The sequence below is a fragment of the Adiantum capillus-veneris genome, chromosome 20 (assembly GCF_014529385.1).
Source record: "Adiantum capillus-veneris isolate H3 chromosome 20, ASM1452938v2, whole genome shotgun sequence".
In the NCBI taxonomy this organism is placed as follows: domain Eukaryota; kingdom Viridiplantae; phylum Streptophyta; class Polypodiopsida; order Polypodiales; family Pteridaceae; genus Adiantum; species Adiantum capillus-veneris.
In genome coordinates, this window is record NC_140950.1 from 93,328,476 (window position 1) to 93,342,953 (window position 14,478).

The window sequence follows — 14,478 nt, forward strand, 5'->3', positions numbered from 1 at the left end:
AGTCATTTTTGAGCATTGAGAGTCACTTATGACCTCCACTCACACCACATGACATGCTCATTTGGTCCCATAGGTCATATTTGACCTCCGAGGACGATAATAGAACTATCTCTCTCTCTCTCTCTCTGTCTCTCTCTCTCTCTCTCTCTCTCTCTCTCTCTCTCTCTCTCTCTCTCTCTCTCTCTCTCTCTCTCAACCTTCACACAAGTTCATGAGATGCTGGGCACAAGGGACTACAATGGAAGACAACGACTCAAATCCCATGTGATACAAGCCTATGGAATCGATTAAGATTTTATTTACGGAACTTTTTGAAATTCAAAAGTTTGGTTGTTAACTTAGCAGTTTCTTAAAAAAAAATCTCAACATTAATATACATTTTTCGTAGAGAAACATAGGAGTATTATGTTTGCTTAGTTTTGAAAAAGAAGAAATGATGAATCTCAAAAATCGTCTCTCTCTCTCTCTCTATCTATCTATCTCTCTCTCTCTAGCACTTATGTCTTTTGCTCCCCCTCTCTCTCTTCAAGAGGTTTTCATATAGCAAAGTTTTCACAACTGTAGTTACAGTTCCAGTATGCCTACATGCACTAAAAACATCAGTGCTCCCTCAATCTCCTGATGGTACTACACACAATTATAGTACTTATAGTATTCAATGTGTGGGTACCACCGGCATTGATCCTGTTGAAGTCCTTGTAGGACCGCATTCCAACGGCTTTCCTCTTCACCGCAAACTTCCCACAAAACTCACACTACTTTGCATGTTGGCTGACCTGCATCGTCTTGATATTCTTCCTCAAACTTGGACCATAACGGGTTCCATATTTGCCAACAATGCCTACCTTCTTTGTTCTCTTTTGTCATGGCTGTTGCCGACGTGAATCACAAGTGCAACACTCTTGACATTTGTTGCCCAACATGTAGCATGGGAAGGAGGGAGAGGAGTAGTTAGTCTGAGAGAGGGGACAAGGGAGAGGATAAGGGTAGTAGAAGAGGGAGAGGGAAAGAGGGTGAGGGATGATAGGCCCACAACCTCAAGCGTTTGGTATGGGGGAATGTTGATGTTTTTAAGAATCTCTTTAGTATAATGTATAAGATTTTCTATGAAATGAGCATTTCAAAACATCTCAAAACAGTCCGCGGTGCCGCAGACTGTTTGCAGGAGTTTTTGGACCTCTTAGAGAGAGAGAGAGAGAGAGAGAGAGAGAGAGAGAGAGAGAGAGAGAGAGAGAGAGAGAGAGAGAGAGAGAGAGAGAGAGAGAGTTATATTATCATCCTCATAGGTCAAATATGACCTATGGGACCAAATAAACATGTCACGTTGTCGAGAAATTTTGCGGTCTTGCCAGGAAAGCACCGGGCTTATGGCTGTGAGAGTTTGTGAGAGAACTCAACAAAAACTATATGAAGGAGTTAAACCATAGATGCCATGAAGACTAGGGTTTGGAAAGAAGTTCAACCAAAGAAGACTCACTCTTTCTCTCTTGCATTCACACACACAAAGGAAGAACGCAAAAGAGAATGTCAAAACAATACGAAGATGAAAACATCAAGGCTATGGTCATAGCGTATCATGGGTAATATGAAAGGGTTAATGGATGAGTTAATGGCATTCAATCTTGGCTGACCAAATAGGCTACGAATTGTTCTTTGGAATTGTAGTTTTGTGCTTACCATAATATATATATTTTGTCTAGTGATTGGGATTAATTGTGTGTACAAGTCCTCTTGGTTCATAGCAAGATAACTACGCTTACATCAAAAGAAAAATTATAGTCTATGAGAGGTAGTATGATGGGATCCGGTGATAAAAGTATTTCATTGAGCTTTTCAGGGCCAAAGAGAAACACTATACGTTGTTGAAAGTGTATTTTACGGCTAATCCATACGTTAATTCTAATAGATTGTACAGAGTGAAAGCGATAGAAATGATCATCATGTGGGTTATTCATCTAGGATAGTATGTGAGAAATGTAGATATGAGAGAAGTGAAGAGAAGTTTCCCTCCCAAGCCCTATTCTTGCCCGTAGGCAATAAGGATACTGCGGGGAGAGATGTACCTGTAGAAAAGAGAACCTAGAATTTGCAGAGAGGATGAATTACTAAGAATGAGAGAGATAGGTTTGCTTTAGGAGATGATATTAGATACATATATATATGTTGGATTAGAGATGAAAAAGAAAACAACAACAAATCAAGAAAACATAAATGTAGAACACATCTTACTTGACAAACCCTTTGGCACCATTATTGATGGAGAGAGAAGAAGAGTGGATAATTCCACTTTGATTGATACACCAAGTGCAAGACCTTCTTTGATTAGAGTTGATCTTCCAAGGTTAGCTTGTTGCGAGAATGGCTAGTCTCCCTCTAGGAGAAAGTGTAGGCTTGGGCTTATGTTAATGGCTAAGTACAATTAGGCATTACTACTCACTCCCTCAAGAATTCCTCTCATCAATGGCTTGAAAGCTTGCGTTTCTTCCAAGGAAGAAGAGGTCCCCTTTTATAGGTGAAGGGAACCCACAAGGGTTTACACAAGAAGAGAGGAGCCAGTGTGAACAGGAATTGGAAAAGTTGGAAATGAGCTGTCCCTGCATGATGTGGGCAGACTGGGGTCCAGTATTTTAATCATATCTCCTCAACCGTAGCTCCAAATAAAAAAGTAAAAATATGGGCAGAAACTTCAGCTCATTGGCTACGATTTTCATTTTAAAATCATTCTCCAATTCGGATTGGAACCTTGTGTAAAAAATTCATCAAAATAGGGTCCATTTATGGCAGCAAAAGTCTTCATGTGGTCTCCTTAGCCTTGACTTTCATTCAATTCCCAAGGACACCTCATGCCATATGAAAGCATGACATTTCTCCTTGACAAAGTTTTGTAACCATGCTTGCAATAATGCATTAAAATGAGTGTATCTTTGAAATCATGCCACCTAGTGTCCCACTAGGATTTGATTCCATCCTAGTAGCTATTTAAAAAGAAATATAAGAAAAATATGAAAAATACATAGAATATATATATATTGGAGTTTACCCTAGATATAGGATCTAGATAGGGTGTGAGATGATAATGAAATAGTAGAAATAAAGAATCAATGCTTTTTGCCCCAAGTTAAAGAGGCAGAGCTATTGACACTTTTCCCATAGTATTTTTTGATGGTAAAGTAAGAATACATTACCCTTGAGATAAATAATAAGATGAGATAGAAAGCTTATTTTTATACTTACATATGCATATGTACATTATAGGAAATATAATTATGTATCTAAAAAGTTACAAGATAACTCTTGTAGCATGTGTTCCCACTATGTACATGTCACAGCACGACATCCACCCCCTCTAAACCTGCACATCCTCCGGCATGTGCCAACCTCATGGTAACTCGTGAAAGCAATTGTATCCCCTGTCATCCCATGACCTCCTCCAGGATCATATGGGTAACTCAAAAAGTTATATTGTACTAAGCATTGAGATTCGCCGCATCTTTTAATTGCTCTCGGATCAGAAGGAATTGTTATATACATCTGTTTCCAAAACATTTGTAACAAATCTCCATTATGCGCAAAATCTTCATGACGTAGAGACATAAGTTTCTCATCCTCCTCTTCAAAAAACACTTCCAGGCTTCCTGTAATATACTTGAAAGATTTTTGAAACTGCACTTCAACCTTCTGACCAACCTGTAAATCCATAGGTACCTCTTTCGCATAGAAGTCTGAATCTGCATCTTCATTCTCAAAAGAATCCTCTAGATAGCCTTTCTCAACATCGAGAGAAACCTCAGAAATGTGCATGGTAAACCTCTCATCAATTCTCTCACCTTTTACCAAACACCTCTCTAGCTTTATAGCATAAAACTTTGCATACCTCTCAAATATAGTGTCTAATTCCCTTTCCAAATCATCCTGGTAGGTATGCTCCCGGTCACTTGTAACCGACTGCTCAAAAACCTCCTTGGAGTTAGTCTCTGACACAATATCTTCACCCCTTCTTCGTTTTTGACTCATCGCTAAATTATCTTCAATTGAATCATGTCTCCACTCATCTAGGGAGAACCCTTCTTCATTACATGACTCTGGTGTCAGCGTAGAGCTAGCATCCTCTTCTTGCTTCAAGGAATCACCATGTATACCCTTCCTATCCATAGCAGATAGATGCTCACCAACCTGCTTGCAATTTATACCCTGTGACACAAGACCTAAATCCCTTTTATACCTCAGATATTGTTTGCATACCTGCAGGCAACCCTGTATAGTAGGCACTTTATGGCAAGCATCTTTATTTGCATCTTCACACAGATAAGAAATATCACCCCAATCACAGACCATATCCCAAGAGGTTTCTTGCTCTTCTGCTCTATCCTCTGATGTCACTTCAACCTGTATAAAATTCCCAAACACTTCTCTATCTTTGATTTGTGAATCTTGAAGATTCATAGCTTCATCTGCAGAACCCCAATCATCATGCAGAAAATGTGCATCTGTCATTCCTTTTGTTGGCTCTTTCTTCTTTCCTATTGTAGACTCCTCCATGAGTACTTCAGGTGGAGATGCTCCTTGTGTTGAGGGTGTTTGAGAAGGCATTGAGTCGCTTCTTCCCCCACTTCTAGAAGCTCTTTTTGATGGTCCTTCATCAGCATTCTCACGTCTGCGCTTCTCTTCTACAATTGCCTCATTTTGTTGGCATTTTGTAATGTAGGCATGCACTGACAATGAGTCCACTGGATCATTCCATCCTGTTTCTAGACGTATGCAATCACCTGCTTCATGTAGAATCTCTTTTGTAAGCTTTCCCTTTTTAGCTAATTGAATGACATTTGGCCGAATTTGACCATGATGGTCACTCACTTCTTCATCACAAAAATGTTCAATTTTGACTCCATAAGTAGCTGCCTCAACTGAAGAGGTGGCATGCTTGGTTGCCATATCTTCAACTAAGGTTTGCATTCCCCCCTTCCCAAAGTTAGTTCTCAAGGGTAGACATGTCTCTCTTAAGTGGATTTTACCATCCTTAAAAAAGACAACATCTTTTGACAATGCATCACTAAAATCATCACAATCCCTTCTTACATGGTATGTACTATCACACCAAATACATCTATTAACAAACCCTTCTTTGGGCTGTTGTCTTTGCCTAGGAAGTGGCCCTGATGGTTGGCCTTTTTCTTCAAGCTTTGCAAACTTCACCTTCAAGTCACGCATCCCCTTCACAAGCTCATCTAGCATGGACTCATCAAACTTAGGAGCGATAAAAGTAGGCTTTACCATTTTGTCAGAAGTTGAGGTGGAAGGACTTGTAGTGTTTACTACCATCTTGTCCCTTCTTCTTTGTCGTTTGGCAAGCAGTGAGACAGCACCTTCAACCTCATTCCAGTCGGTCTTTAGTCCTTGCTCAGCATCTTTATCTTCAAGAAGAAGCTCCAAATTTTCTTGAAACTCTTTACCTGCAGCTTGTAAGAAAAGATCTGTCTTCTCTGCATCTAGTGTGGCCCTTTCTGTCCTAGTGAGTTGTGCATAGCGCCGCTCAAATTCCCTAAGTAGCTCTGTTATTGATAGTCCTTGCTTTGGCTTGACTACCCATTCTAAGAATGTCCTTTTGGTCACTCTCTCAGAGTCCTCCATGAAATATTCCTCCTTTAAAGCTACTTTGAGTTCTTCCCAATTTCTCCCATGCCCATCTTTAATTGCCCTAACATGCTCCCTAATTTCTGGAGCAACAACTAGCTCAAAGCTTTGAATCATCTCACCTTCTGACACGCGATGCAGCTCCATCTCCTTCACATACTCGCGTAAGTACTTGGTTACATCTTTGCCATTGAACTGATCCATTCTGTTGACGACCGCTTGTATGGCCTTCGTTGCTGAAATCTCCCTTCTTTCAGTAGCATGTTGTTGTTGCATGAACATTGCAAATGCTTGAAACATTTGCATTGTTGCTGGGTCAAAATGCATACCCTGTTGCTCAACATGATCACCCATGGTTACCCACAAACTCTCACCCTAGCAGTTTCGCGTCGGGTTCACCAAAAATATGTCGAGAAATTTTGCGGTCTTGCCAGGAAAGCACCGGGCTTATGGCTGTGAGAGTTTGTGAGAGAACTCAACAAAAACTATATGAAGGAGTTAAACCATAGATGCCATGAAGACTAGGGTTTGGAAAGAAGTTCAACCAAAGAAGACTCACTCTTTCTCTCTTGCATTCACACACACAAAGGAAGAACGCAAAAGAGAATGTCAAAACAATACGAAGATGAAAACATCAAGGCTATGGTCATAGCGTATCATGGGTAATATGAAAGGGTTAATGGATGAGTTAATGGCATTCAATCTTGGCTGACCAAATAGGCTACGAATTGTTCTTTGGAATTGTAGTTTTGTGCTTACCATAATATATATATTTTGTCTAGTGATTGGGATTAATTGTGTGTACAAGTCCTCTTGGTTCATAGCAAGATAACTACGCTTACATCAAAAGAAAAATTATAGTCTATGAGAGGTAGTATGATGGGATCCGGTGATAAAAGTATTTCATTGAGCCTTTCAGGGCCAAAGAGAAACACTATACGTTGTTGAAAGTGTATTTTACGGCTAATCCATACGTTAATTCTAATAGATTGTACAGAGTGAAAGCGATAGAAATGATCATCATGTGGGTTATTCATCTAGGATAGTATGTGAGAAATGTAGATATGAGAGAAGTGAAGAGAAGTTTCCCTCCCAAGCCCTATTCTTGCCCGTAGGCAATAAGGATACTGCGGGGAGAGATGTACCTGTAGAAAAGAGAACCTAGAATTTGCAGAGAGGATGAATTACTAAGAATGAGAGAGATAGGTTTGCTTTAGGAGATGATATTAGATACATATATATATGTTGGATTAGAGATGAAAAAGAAAACAACAACAAATCAAGAAAACATAAATGTAGAACACATCTTACTTGACAAACCCTTTGGCACCATTATTGATGGAGAGAGAAGAAGAGTGGATAATTCCACTTTGATTGATACACCAAGTGCAAGACCTTCTTTGATTAGAGTTGATCTTCCAAGGTTAGCTTGTTGCAAGAATGGCTAGTCTCCCTCTAGGAGAAAGTGTAGGCTTGGGCTTATGTTAATGGCTAAGTACAATTAGGCATTACTACTCACTCCCTCAAGAATTCCTCTCATCAATGGCTTGAAAGCTTGCGTTTCTTCCAAGGAAGAAGAGGTCCCCTTTTATAGGTGAAGGGAACCCACAAGGGTTTACACAAGAAGAGAGGAGCCAGTGTGAACAGGAATTGGAAAAGTTGGAAATGAGCTGTCCCTGCATGATGTGGGCAGACTGGGGTCCAGTATTTTAATCATATCTCCTCAACCGTAGCTCCAAATAAAAAAGTAAAAATATGGGCAGAAACTTCAGCTCATTGGCTACGATTTTCATTTTAAAATCATTCTCCAATTCGGATTGGAACCTTGTGTAAAAAATTCATCAAAATAGGGTCCATTTATGGCAGCAAAAGTCTTCATGTGGTCTCCTTAGCCTTGACTTTCATTCAATTCCCAAGGACACCTCATGCCATATGAAAGCATGACATTTCTCCTTGACAAAGTTTTGTAACCATGCTTGCAATAATGCATTAAAATGAGTGTATCTTTGAAATCATGCCACCTAGTGTCCCAGTAGGATTTGATTCCATCCTAGTAGCTATTTAAAAAGAAATATAAGAAAAATATGAAAAATACATAGAATATATATATATTGGAGTTTACCCTAGATATAGGATCTAGATAGGGTGTGAGATGATAATGAAATAGTAGAAATAAAGAATCAATGCTTTTTGCCCCAAGTTAAAGAGGCAGAGCTATTGACACTTTTCCCATAGTATTTTTTGATGGTAAAGTAAGAATACATTACCCTTGAGATAAATAATAAGATGAGATAGAAAGCTTATTTTTATACTTACATATGCATATGTACATTATAGGAAATATAATTATGTATCTAAAAAGTTACAAGATAACTCTTGTAGCATGTGTTCCCACTATGTACATGTCACAGCACGACAACGTGGTGTGAGTGGAGGTCATAATTGACTCTCGATGATCCAAAATGGTTGAAATGAGCGTCGCAATAGAGAGTCCACATCGTGGTTCGAGAGAATGGTATGTAGGGAGAGCTCATGGCTGAATATATGAGGAAAAGAGGACCTAATGTGGTCAAAAGCTGAGCACTCAAGTAGTGTGTGGTACTCACTCTCTTGCACTTGTGTCGAGGGCATAAGGTGCAAAGTCGATGAGACTCATCGCCAGTGTCCCAATGTCTCACAGCGTAGAGAACGGAAGCTAAGACAAATGGAGGCAATGGTGCGGGTTGCACTCAAAGAGACGGGCTCAAGAATGTAGGGATGGGTTTGGTTACCTTGTTTAGAGAAGAAGAGAGATTTGTAGTTTGGGGCAACGTGTGTGGTGTAATGACTAAAGCGAGAACCTATGGATTTCTCCCAAGCCATGATACATTGGCGTTGTAAGAAGGCCTCATTAACTTGGGAGTCGATCGATGCATCCTTGAACAAGTGACATGCATCCCATCTTCCAGACCATTTCTTGATGTCAAGCATCCACCCCGAACTTAGGTTTTTGCTCTTGCATGTCTTTTGGGCCTTTTGAATTGCTTCATATGTGATTCTAGGAAGCCGATTCAAAGGGCTACGTTGTGTCTTAAGAATGTGCTTCACAACCCTGTGGATGCCCAAGCCCTCAATGGGAAGCGGTCCGGACTCAAGAAGTAAGAGCATGTAGGGTATTTGTGTCTTGACTTGGAGAAATTTGGTGAGAAAACGCTTTTGGACATTTTCAAACTCTTTCCAAATAGATTTTCCGATGCTACCACCCCTCACCTCCACTCCATAAAAAAGCACCAGTGTCACCAACATGTCAAAGACGTACCTTTTGAAAGCCTAACACTTGATTTCTCCAGCATTGCACATGTTCTCAAATGCATAATAAGCCCTCTTTCTGGCTTCCAAGTGATGCATTGCACAATTATTCCATTTATGATTTGATGGAACCTCAAGGCCAAGGTACTCGAAGCTATCTACCACTTCAAGTTGCCCATTGTTGTATACAATGCATGGATTTTTGTCATTGAGAGTCTTTACAAGCATAACCTTGGTTTTGGATCCATTCACGATCAGCCCGCTATTAGCGTGCAAACAAGAAGAAAAATGAACGCCTCTATAGCCTTGCACGAGCCACACCGTCGGAGAAGAACTATTGCACGGCCGAAAAACACCTGTGGTAAATACCTATAGATATTTATGAAAAACCATTCAAGCATGGAACACACTTGAAATCAAGAGAAATAGAGCACATCATGACAAAGCTCGTCTCGAGGAGATGTCCGTAGAGTATCCATAGGCAAAAAATAGAGGAGAAATGAAGAAGTTATCGCCACTCGAACATGGAGGTGTCCTTTCTCTTGCTAAAAAATGAGCTCTTTGAAAATTGTGCAGGTGTTGTAGCTATTAAAATGGGGGCTTTTTTATCTTTCATTCCCCACAAATCTTCTCTCTTCTCAACCGATAAGGCTTCATTTGTAGGCACCTTTTGATTGTTTCAATTTTGGCATTTTTTGGGTGAAAAATGAGTTGTCGGGCGGTGACCCTTTGACCAAGGAATGGGGTGGGGCAAGTGGCTTGGGACCAAAAACCTGTGGACAGGCACCTGTCTAGCTGAGTGTGGACTCGCAAAATGCACCCCCTCTTCCACATGAGCCCACGAGCCCCTCCATGGCAAGCCTTGAGAGCCTCTCATCAAGTGGTACACCCATAATGGGCTCCCCCTTTAGGCTATACACCCCCCAACTTCCACTTTTTCCTTCCCATGCGAGATAATTCCCCTGCCACATGGAAACCTTCTCCTCAATCCTCCCAAACCCCTTGTGCCCACAAATTTCCAAATTTCCCCCAAAGCAAGAGGGCTTCTCGGACAAACTTCCCCCAAGCATAACTTGCAGCTCTGATAAACCGCATGACTCACCGTAGCACACGGCTCGAAGCCCATCATCTCGGCCACATCTAGAATTCTTAAAACTCAACATTTCTAATTCCAATTATTAAGTTGTCCTAGTTTCCCTTGTTGCATGCACCTACAATCACCTTTTAAGTTGAGATCGCCCACTTCGGATGCCCATAACTCATGATGTATAAGTCCGATTCACGAGCTATAAAGCACAGGTGAAAATAATTATTAAAAACCATGTTTTGGAGACTCAAACAACTCAAAACATCAGCACCTAAGAAAATCACTCCTTTGTACATAAAGTTTCACAGGGCTAATTCCAAAACTTGCAGAGCTATGTACATATATATACATGAGGCTAGTGGGCAAGCTTTTTGGCATCTTTATACTCATCCAAAAAATTCCTGACACCGCTTTATAGGCAAAAGTGTTCCAAGACACTCATAATCTTTTGTACATCTTCTACAGTATGTGCCAAGAGCACTACATTATTGGCATAAAGCAAAAGCATGATAACTGCATTTCCGATCGTAACCTCTTCTATGCCTTCTTGCTGCATAAAATCAAGAACTTATGCATTCCAATTCATCATTGAGTAGCCCAAAGAGGGTTGGGGAAAGTGGGAATCCTTGTTTGACACTAATGGTGCTTGCAAAATTTTTTGAAATTCCATCGCCCATGTGTAGTCAACATATCACTTTTTGGTAGATGCAAAAGATTGCATGTATAAATTCTCTCGGCACTTGAAGGCTTTGCATACGTCTCCAAAGATTTACTTGTTGTACCATGTCTAAAGCTTTCTTGAAATCCACAAAGAAACAATACAACTTTTTTCCTTTCAATCGAGACGCTTCCATAAGAACTCGAAGAGTGACAAGGTGATCAATAGTGCTATGATACTTTTGAAACCCTGCTTGGCCAAGCACACATTTATTGGTTATTTTTAGCCCATTCACTTATCTTCATCTCCATGATACATCCAAATAACTTTGCCATCAAAAACCAACCATTATAGTGAGATAGTTATTCACATTGTTTACATCTCCTCCTTTGTGAAAATGTTTGATCCAATTTGTACTCCAATCATGAGGCATGCCATGGTGAAGTGCAAACTTAAACATATCGCGTATCTAATACTGAGTTTTCTCCCTTGTCCATTTACTCATTTCAGCCTTGACACCTTGAAGGTCCCCTGCCTTGCGAGTAGCAAGTTTCTTAAGCGCGCGGTATACATCTTGAATGGTAAAGAAAGGAGGCATAAACGGAAGGGAGCTACAACACTCCATCTTATCGACATTGGGTTGCTCATATAGGTTCTTGCAATGTGTATACATATCCTCAATTGTCAAGTCATCAAAATCTCTCAACACACTTGCTTTCTAGATTTTGCCAAAACTTGCCACATGCATGTGCTTTCTCTTGCGCTAAAAGAAGTTTTTTTTCGACTTCCCACCTTCCCCTCTTCTTTTGAACAAGTGCTTTGTATATGTGTGAACATTACAAGTAAACTTCTTTGTCTTTGCTTACATCCAAACTTAGCAAGTGTTTTTGGGCTTGACTACATTCCATGTCAAACCATTTCTTCTTGGTGTTACCCTTCTTAGACCTTTTGCAAGACGTGCTTGACTGAAAATAATTCCTTTGCTTAAGAGAAAATTACTTCTTTGAAAAATTTCCACTTGCACTCTAATGTTGGGTTCTCTTGATGCTCTGTCATGCTTAGCATTTGGTCCACCATATCAGCATATATAAGTGCTTGTTTGAAGTCTAGACGTAGGTACAAATGATTCACATCATGATTGGAGGCTACATGCTCAGGTCTTTTACCACACTTGAGTTCAATACATAACATCCTATGATTCAATTCAGGATTCCATTCACCAAGTGTAAAGCTTTGTATGCATTCTAGAGGAGCTTCCAAAAACAACATATAGTCAGACACGCTATCACCATTGTGCTTTCTACATGTAAAGTCATTGGTGCCTTGCCATAAAGATACACCATTTTCAATAAGCATTCCGGTACTATTTCACATATGTAAAAGTGAATTTCCATAGTGATCCAGTTCTTTTGCATCATTAGAAATTTGATTATACATGTATGAGTCATCCATTGTTCTTGAAACATGGGTGTTTACTTGTTGTGTTTCGTGTTGTAACGTATTTGTGCGAGCATTCATGTCTCCAAGGTGAAGTCCTTGTAATGAGCAATGTCTTCCTTTAGTTCAACAAAGGGTTGATCTCTATCCATATCCAAGCGAACATAAAAGTTGAATGACGAATATAGCAACCAACCACAAACCATTTGGTGGGTTGATTTTTAGCCATACTTGTAGCATTTATACTTATCTTCTTTGGCAATGGAAACATCTTTCAAACCCTTTTTGATCATAATGCTACGCCTCCTTGGCCTCTATGTTGCTTTGCATTTTTGGCCCACATCAAAGAATGCACATTGTATTTGTCAAATCCAAGGATTTGTTGCATATCATGCTCCCATGTTTTGACAAGAAGTATCACACTGGAGTCATTGGTAAGCTCATCAATTTCAATTCTCGTATTCCATGGATACCCGTTACGATTCCAAAAGCTTATTTACAAGCGTGAGCTGGTCTCATAGATCATGTATCCCTATTTGTTGGGTGGACTTGCATCCTCCTCAAGTGACTTTTGTTCTTGAGACGACACATTAACCTTCTTGCTTCTTTCCTCATATGCTTTGCGACGTGCATTTTGTTGCATAAGAGTGAGATCCTCATATACATTACAACCCGTTACTTTGAGGTAGACCCAACTATTGTCAAGGATGATCTTTCTCTTTACCTCATCAACCATGGTACATACAATAGGTCTTTCTCCCGAGCAAGGGACTCCTTGTTTTCCAACTTGATGTGCACCATAAGCATGATCCTAGACATGCCAAAGTATGTAGAAAATAACTCTTCAATAGAAACCACAAGATATTGAGGTGTTTCCATGCTTTCCTCCTTGATTACATGAATGATCTTGTTCTTTAGTGTTTTTGCCATTCTTGCAATTCTTGAGTGTCCACATTCTCTACATTCTTTGCTTGGACAATAGCTTGCGTGATAGGAGATGTAGAAACCACATTATCCTTACATATATCAGCCCATGATTTGGATGAATTTCTCACCTCACATGCATCATGTCGTATTGTATCTATCATTTCTTCTTTCAATACATGATCACTCTCAACTTTGCTCAAGTGCTCTTTTAATACATTCATGTCACCAAGAGAGCGCTTACATTCTTGAACTTCATTCTCAAGATGCATCAAGCGTATTGTTTTCATTTCAAGAACCTTCTTGAGGTGCTCATTCTCCACAACAAGAACTCTTAAAGTGCCATTCTCCATTGCAAGTGCAAGCAACTCTTTACCTTGCTTGTTGACGGTTTCTTGTAATGAGACCAAGTAAGCCATGATCATTGCTTCCATTGTTGTAGACAATGTGGTTGGATTAGCGTCCAAAGCCTTGGAGATTTTGCATCATTCTCCATGGTAGGTGTAGATTTTCCACCCTTGCAAGTTTTATCCGACATTGCCTTCAAGTCGGCAAAACGAAAACGCAAAGTTTTGACAATTTGTTCAATTCTGAGATGCTATTACAGCAAATCCTTCCGTAACTCTGAAAATTTCTATATTTACATTAATATGTAGAGGGCATCGTTCTCTTCAATTGAGGCTATAGATCACCCACATCGGAGTTTGGATGAAGAAGTTATTTTATTAAAAGAGTAAATTGATGTCTACTAAGTGAAAGAAACCGCTTCACGAGAGAGAGAGAGAGAGAGAGAGAGAGAGAGAGAGAGAGTCAACTCAAAGGCGTCCACCTTGATTAGTCTGGACTACAGAGGAAGACACAGATGGGGAAGTATTTTATGCAATGCTCGACAGTAATTTGGCAATGCTTCAAGTGGATTGTAGTTAATGCCTCAGATGGATTTGTCAGTATTGTTTTTGAAGCTCAGTATTGTTTTTGAAGCTCCAGTTTGGCAATGCTTCTAGTGGATTGCAATCGATACCTTAGATGGGACAAATAGAGGCGAAGAGAGAGAGAGAGAGAGAGAGAGAGAGAGAGAGAGAGAGAGAGAGAGAGAGAGAGAGAGAGAGAGAGAGAGAGAGAGAGAGAGAGAGAGAGAGCAGTGACAAACTCTGTGTGTGCGTGTGCATGTGTGTGTGTGTGTGTGTGTGTGAGAGAGAGAGAGAGAGAGAGCAAGCTGCAGGCCGAGCATTGCATTGCATATCTTAAGGATAAGAATTTACATTGATTTAAGCATTTTAAAACTCCTCAAAACAGTCTGCGCCACTGCAGAATATTTTGGACGAGAGAGAGAGAGAGAGAGAGAGAGAGAGAGAGAGAGAGAGAGAGAGAGAGAGAGAGAGAGAGAGAGAGAGAGAGAGAGAGAGAGAGAGAGAGAGAGAGAGAGAGAGAGAGAGAGAGAGCAAGCTATAGG

At 40.1% G+C, this 14,478-nt stretch overlaps 1 pseudogene; it reads right to left on the reverse strand.

Moving 5' to 3' along the window:
• Positions 1–599: 599 nt before the first annotated feature.
• On the reverse strand, positions 600–1,318 carry LOC147432906 (large ribosomal subunit protein eL43z pseudogene; annotated as a pseudogene).
• Between the last annotated feature and the right edge of the window lie 13,160 nt (positions 1,319–14,478).